General features: G+C 45.7%; 1 pseudogene; it reads left to right on the top strand.

Moving 5' to 3' along the window:
* Window positions 1–1,145: 1,145 nt before the first annotated feature.
* Window positions 1,146–7,259, top strand: LOC110065259 (uncharacterized; annotated as a pseudogene).
* Window positions 7,260–7,982: the final 723 nt, after the last annotated feature.

The raw sequence follows: 7,982 nt of genomic DNA on the forward strand, positions 1-7,982 counted from the left end.
TTAAGACTGAAAGAGTAGCCGAGACCGTCTTAGGCGCATCGTGATTTTGACCAACCTCCGTTCGAATTCCCGGAACTTCGGGGATATATTCTAGTCCCGGGGACTGTAAATTAACTGCTGATGGCCTTAGTTTGCAGTAAAATGGACACAGCATATTTTTTTGAACGCTCACTTTCGAGCTTGTCGGCCGAAATATAGCCCTACTTCACTTTAAGACTGAAAGAGTAGCCGAGACCGCCTTACGCGCATCGTAATTTGTGTGTTAGGAACTTTTATGTTTATCTTGCTGTATTTCCGGACGGTAATTAATTCGCTGCGATTCAAAGTTGTTGAACCTTCAGTACTGTTTTGAGCCAGCGGTTTTCGCTATTCACACCCATCGTCCCTTGCGCGGATGAAAGGACTATGTGCTTTTGTAAGATGGCGTCGCGTTTTGGCGTCTGTGTTTTCGTCCGAGATTTTCGTTCAGGTTTATCTTAGTTTACAAAGGACGGTGTCGATGTTCAGAACGGCAGAGAACGAACAACAACGTATGTATGAACAATGTGAAGTTTAATTTCTCTTGCTACCTGTATTTTCAATGTTGTTCACTTCGTATCATTACAAGACACATTTTGTAATTTTGTCACCCAGGTTTTACCTACTAGTTCTCTACGAATAAAATGGAGTTGAAACGTCTGTTGTGTGTGGATCGATGCCGTTACAGTAAAACGTTGTAGTATTTCGCTCCGAGTTGCCAGCCAACCAGGGGATTGAAAGTGTGTTTTCAAGTTGTCTTCGAATCTTGTTCGCTTCAAGTTGCCAGACAACCGGGAGATTGAACGTGTGTGTTTCAAGTTGTCTTCGAATCTTGTTCGCTTCAAGTTACCAGCCAACCGGGAGATTGAACGTGTGTTTTCAAGTTGTCTTCGAATCTTGTTCGCTTCAAGTTGCCAGCCAACCGGGAGATTGAACGTGTGTTTTCAAGTTGTCTTCGAATCTTGTTCGCTTCAAGTTGCCAGCCAACCGGGAGATTGAACGTGTGTTTTCAAGTTGTCTTCGAACTCAGTAACCTCGAATTTTGTTCGCGCCAAGTTGTCAGCCATCGGTGAGTGTGGACTTCTTTGTTTTAAGTTATCAGCTAAGATTGAATGTAATTTTCAATCATGAGTGTTGTAGAGGAGAAGAAACAAGAAAGAACTAAAGCCAAAGTACAAGTGACCAAAGCTTCGCGAAGATTAACTGGTGCAATTGAAAGAAAGGCAGATGTTGATGTTTTGACTGCCTTAATGGTTGAACTAGAGAAAGTATACGATGATTTTTGCGTGATAGATGAGGAATATGAAACCCTGGTTTCAGAAGAAGAACATGCTGATCATCGAGTTGTTAATGGGTTAGACATTATTGCGTACCGGGCAAATGTCAAAGAAGCATACACGGTGGCCAGAAATGCTTTTATGCAGGCAAAGGCCCCCAAGACGTCAAATGTGGTTCAGCTGGGTTCAGTTCCCACACCTGCTGACCCCCCTACACATCCATCAGAACAAAGTGTTACATTACCAGTACAAGGAACTTCTCAGTCAGGAAACAATGTTAACCCAGATCTATCAGTCACTAGTGTGGTCACTGCATCCTCACAGACACAGAATGTAACATTATCAGCAAGTAGTGCCCAAGCCAACAATTTTCATTTTGGCACTGGATCTATTACCCCTGCAGGTTACAGTGTGGCACCAACACCTCAGCACCCATTACCTGTGTTGTCTACTCAACAGCCCACAGTGACACATGTATACACTGGACATTTGTCAAGTGTTTTACCACAACAGTCAGTCAGTTATGCTATGCCAGCTCAGAGCTATGGTAGCCAAGCAAATGATTTGATGGGGTTTGATCCCATTAGTTCCGCTAGTTTCAGTAGTCCCCCGGCCCAGCAGTATTGGTTGCCACACTCATTTGTTCAACAGTCAGCAGGAGGACATGGTTATCCTGGACAGTTAATGAATGTGTCTCCGTATCAGCTTAGTAGTCATGGTATGCCAGCTCAAAGCAGTGGAAACAGCTCTGCAGACACACCAGGTGTTCACCTCAAGAAAATGTCACTTCCCACCTTTTCTGGCCAGAGAAAAGCTTGGCCAGAGTTTAAAACAGTCTGGAAGCAGTTGGCAGAAGGTGCAATCAAAAACAAAACAGCCTTAGCTCACGAACTCAAGAGGTCAGTGAAAGGTGAAGCTAGTCAAAGGATCAAGTCAGTGTATGTCACCAAACCAGAGGCTTATGATATAATGTGGAAGAAGTTGGAAGATTACTATGATGATACCAGTGCCACTGTTCAAGCAGCACTAGAGGATTTACATAAGCTCAAGCCAGTCTCAGAAACCGATTACAGAGGTCTTGTTGAATTTGTTGACGTTGTGGAGTCATCCTACAGCCAGCTTGAAGAGTTGAATCAGTTGAACTCTCTCACTATGAGGGACGTTGATTTTGTCAATGGACTTTTGCCTAACCATCTGAGATTGGAGTGGATTCGCAAATATCATGATATGAGCCAAACAGAGAGAATTCAGCCTTTCAAATCCTTTATGAAGTTCTTGGAAAGGGAAAGAGAAGCAGTAGCTCGGTTAGCTGAATACCAACCAAGGCGGAGAAGAACACTTGAAGTACCGAGGAATGGTGATCGTGGTAAAGGGCTGACACATCATGGAACAGGAACTGGTCAGGGCTAAAAACAGTTTTACCAGTGTGTTTTCCACAAGAGAAATACGGTTAAGCACAAAACAAGTGATTGTAAAGAATTTCAGAAACTCCCCATCAGTGGAGAGGGTGGCAAGTTTGAACTCCTCAAACAAGTGAATGCCTGTTTTGTCTGCTTTGGAGATCACCCACAGCAGAAGTGTCCCAGCAAAAAACCATGTTCATTGTGTGGAAGTGAGAAGCACCACTTCCTCCTGTGCAAGTCAGGAAAAAAGAAAGAAGGTTCAAACACTACTGGTCAAGATCAGACTCTATCAGCACCTCGAAAGGAAGAAGATCGACAAACTGACCATTGTGCTCATGCTGAATCAGCAAGTCATGCTACAAGAGGAGCTGGCCTTGCTCTCTATCCCATCCAGCAGGCAAAGGTGTGTGAGAGTGGGAAGAATGTTACCATATTCTGTGATGGTGGCTCAAACACAACCTACATAACCCACCAAGCAGCAGATAGAATCAAGGCCAAAAAACTGAACAGATTCACGCTTGACGTAACCACGATGGGAGATGTTGAGAAGACTTACAACACCCGACAGTATCAGTTCACCTTGAGAACGGACACTGGCAAGAAAGTCAGTATCACTGCATTTGGTATGGATAGAATTACTGGTCCTGTCAGCAAGCTGGACACTAAAGTCTTAGCCAATTTGTTCCCTGGCTATGATGTTGACTCTCTACAGAGGAAGACTGACAAAGTAGACATTCTCCTGGGCTGCGACTACTTTGGGTTGTTCCCCAAGTGTGAGGAGGCGAAGTGTGGAGATAATTTAAGCATCATGAAAGGAGACTTTGGAGTCTGTCTTCAAGGTACCCATCCTGATCTGAGAGAAGGAACTGAGCACGATTCAAATCTTGTGAAAACGATTCACAACTCAGTGATCAAGCATGAGGCTTACCATGTATGCCATGTCACTCACCCCGAGTTTCAGCCAAATTGTTCCAACCCTGGAGAGCTGGTCAAAGTCAGCAAAAAGTATGCTAGTCTCAGACAGACGAATGTTGCAGAACCCCTCGCGGGTAAAAATCAGGGACGCCTTATAGAAAGCTTCATTTGTGGTGAAGAAATTGGAACTGAAATAACTCCACGCTGTGGTAGTTGTCGTTGTGGCAAGTGTCCAACTGTTGGCCACACCTATTCGTTCAAAGAGGAACAGGAGTTAAAATTGATTCAAGAGAACCTTGAGTATGACGGTGTTAAACAGTGTTGGGTAACTAGCTATCCTTGGCTTGTGGATCCAGGAACTTTACCCAATAACTACAGTAGCGCCTTGGCTACTCTCAAGAGTACCGAGCGAACACTCAGCAAGGACGAGCGGTGGGCTGAAACTTACCAGAAGCAGATGGAGGACATGGTGGAACGAGGTGTTGCACGGAAGTTGTCTCAGAAAGAACTGCAAGAATGGAGTGGTCCTAAGTTTTACATCTCCCACCTGGCAGTGGTCAACACACGGTCACACTCCACACCTGTGCGAATCGTATTTAATTCCAGTCAAGTGTGCCAAGGAATGTCTCTTAACTCCTGTTTAGCTAAGGGACCGGACTGTTACATGAACAATCTAATTGGCATATTGCTGCGCTGGAGGGAGGAGCAGGTTGCTCTTGTGGGAGACATTCGTAAAATGTTCCACTCTATCCACTTGAAGCCCTTGGAGCAACATTGTCATCGGTTCCTGTGGCGTGATTTGAAAATTGACCAAGAACCCGATGTGTATATGATGACACGAGTCAATATGGGCGACACTCCAGCCCCGGCTATTAGCACTGAAGCTATGTACAAGACTGCAGATATGTTTGAAACTGACAGTCCAAAGGCTGCCAACCTCCTGAAGAGATCCAGCTATGTAGATGATTTAATTGACTCTCAACCAAGTACACCTGAAGCATTGAAAATTGCTCGTGAAACAGAAGACATGCTTGCGAAGGGAGGCTTTGCAGTCAAGTGTTGGCAGTTTACTGGAGAATCAAGTCCTCGCACCGGCGAAATGTTGTCTGACAACGTTGACACACTTGTTGCACCTGATGGTACTGTACGCACGCACCCAAACATGTTGAAAGGAACTGATAGCAACCTGAGGGTATTGGGCCTTGGCTGGAATCCAGTGGAAGATACCATGGTGTTCGAAGTCACTCTCAACTTCAGCAAGAAGAAGAAAGGAACACACACAGGCCCAAACCTCAAGAAAGCTGATTTGCCAAAAGGCCTACCACTTGTGTTGACAAGAAGAATTGTTCTGTCGCAGGTTATGATGATCTTTGATCCTCTTGGACTTGTGTGCCCCTACACTCTGCTGGGAAAGATTTACCTGCGCGAAACGTGGTCCCTAAAGCTTGGATGGGACGATCCGCTGCCAACCCACCTACGGTCCAAGTGGGTTCACTTCTTCTGTTCCCTGTTCCAGCTCGAGCAGCTTAGTTTGAATCGTTGTTTACGACCACCCGACTCTGTTGGCCGACCATGGCTTATCATCTTCAGTGATGGTAGTGACCTCGCCTATGGTTTTGCAGCCTACATCAGATGGCGCCTAAACAGCGGGGACTATTGGTGTCGACTTATCATGGCAAAGTGTCGTATCGCCCCAGTGAATAAGTTGTCTACTCCTCAGATGGAGTTAAATGCTGCTGTATTGTCCAAGCGAGGTAGAAAGGTCATAGAAAAGGAGATGAGGCTCGAATTTGAAGAGGTGTAGCAAATTGTGGACTCTGAAACTGTTTTGAGTATGATCAACAAGACCAGTACTCGCTTCAAGGTGTATGAAGGAGTTAGAATTGGAGAAATTCAAGCCGCAACGAATGGTGATATGTCCCGTTGGGCCTGGATGTCAGGTTATCACAACCCCGCAGATTGGTTGACCCGTGGACGCACCCCTGAGGAGCTCGATCAAGACTCCCACTGGTGGAATGGCCCACCTATCCTGTACAAGCCTGTTGAAGAGTGGGGACTCAAGTCTGGTCTGCAGAAGGAAGAAGTGCTCCCTGGAGAGAAGAAGATGTGTAGTACGGCGGTAGCCAGGGCAGATCCTCCTTTGATTGTCTATGAGAGATTTAGAAACATCAATCGAGTCATTTGGGTCGTGGCAAGGTTGAAAAACATTGCAAGGAACAAGACTTTCCGTGCAGGAAATGCCATGCAAGTAACCGCACAGCACTTGAAAGACGCAGAGGACTTTGTCGTGAAGAACATTCAGAAAACAATGGAATGCGAGCTAAAGAAGAGCAGCAGCAAGAAAGGTCATGGAGGTCGCTATGCTAAGCTGAAGCCTGTACAAGATGCAAGTGGAATATGGGTCGTAGGAGAACGACTACTAAGGTACAATGCGATGACACCAGACTCATCCCTTCAGAGATTGTTACCCTCTAAGCATCCAGCTACATGTCTTTTCATGGAACGTGCGCATCAAGCAGGAGGACATAGGGGACGCGACGCAACCCTTGCTCGATTTCGAATGCGTTACTGGACGCCTCAAGGCAGTAAACTGGCAAGGCTAGTGAAAATGGACTGTCAACTGTGCAAGTTGCGCGATGCCAAATTTCTTGAGCAACCGATGGGGTTACTGCCAGAAGCTAGACTGGAACCCGCACCAGCATTCAACCACGTGATGCTTGACCTGTTTGGACCGTACACAGTTAGAGGGGAAGTCCAGAAACGCACAAGTGGCAAAGCATATGGTGTATTGTTCACCGATCTCGCAATGAGAGCTGTTCATATCGAGGCAGTGTTTGGATACGACACCAGCAATTTCCTGATGGCGCTTAGCAGATTTGCCAGTCTTCGTGGATGGCCAGAGAAGATTTACAGCGATCCAGGTTCTCAGCTTGTGGGCGCAGAGAGGGAACTCAAAGAAGCCTGGCAAAGAATCGACAGGGAGTCCTTACAGAGAGATTCTACTCAGAATGGTTCAACCTGGGTATTTGGACCTGCCGATAGTCCCTGGCATCAAGGAGCAGTGGAGTCTCTGATAAAGGCCGCCAAACGTGCTATTCATTTCTCAGTGAGTGACCAACGTCTGTCTGTACCTGAATTTCTCACTGTCTGTTGTGAAGTGTCCAACTTACTAAATGAGCGTCCGATTGGAGTGAAACCAAGCATGGATTCAACCATCAATGTTCTCACACCCAACAGTTTGTTGCTTGGACGGGCGACTGCATCTAACCCCTTAGGATGGCAACCTTACGACGCAAGCATTGTAACACGTTACCATCTTGTTCAGTCTGTGGTGGAGGACTTCTGGAAACGTTGGACTGAGCTGTATGCTCCAGCATTAGTAGTACAGCGCAAATGGCACACTGCCACTCGCAACTTGTGTCCAGGAGATGTGGTGATTGTCGCTGACAAGAACACTCTTAGGGGAGATTATCGCTTGGCGCTTGTGCAAGATGTTTTTCCAGGGGAAGATGACAAAGTGCGCAAGGTGACAGTCAAGTACAAGAGCTATCGCACTGGGGAAAAAGTTCACGAGTACCGGGGTGCAAGAGACACTGTGGTTTCATGGGCAGTTCAGCGCCTTGCCCTACTTGTTCCAGTGGATTAAAGTCTGAAGCCGAAGTCAAGAATGCAAATGGCATTAAGGATATTGAATATAAACGTTTATCTGGAGACATTTTGTGATTTGTTCAATGTTACAAGTTGTATCGCAGCGACCCCCACCCTCCCGGTGTGTTAGGAACTTTTATGTTTATCTTGCTGTATTTCCGGACGGTAATTAATTCGCTGCGATTCAAAGTTGTTGAACCTTCAGTACTGTTTTGAGCCAGCGGTTTTCGCTATTCACACCCATCGTCCCTTGCGCGGATGAAAGGACTATGTGCTTTTGTAAGATGGCGTCGCGTTTTGGCGTCTGTGTTTTCGTCCGAGATTTTCGTTCAGGTTTATCTTAGTTTACAAAGGACGGTGTCGATGTTCAGAACGGCAGAGAACGAACAACAACGTATGTATGAACAATGTGAAGTTTAATTTCTCTTGCTACCTGTATTTTCAATGTTGTTCACTTCGTATCATTACAAGACACATTTTGTAATTTTGTCACCCAGGTTTTACCTACTAGTTCTCTACGAATAAAATGGAGTTGAAACGTCTGTTGTGTGTGGATCGATGCCGTTACAATTTGGACCAACTTCGGCTCGATTTCCCGGAAGTTGGCGAATATTTTCAATTCCCGGAGAAGCTAAACTACCTTCCGATGGCCTTAGTTTGCAGTTAAATGGACACAGCAAAACTTTTTGAACGCTCACTTTCGAGCTTATGGATCGAAATA

The sequence above is a fragment of the Orbicella faveolata genome, unplaced genomic scaffold, assembly GCF_042242905.1.
Source record: "Orbicella faveolata isolate gen_17 unplaced genomic scaffold, um_ofav_v1 contig_48, whole genome shotgun sequence".
In the NCBI taxonomy this organism is placed as follows: domain Eukaryota; kingdom Metazoa; phylum Cnidaria; class Anthozoa; order Scleractinia; family Merulinidae; genus Orbicella; species Orbicella faveolata.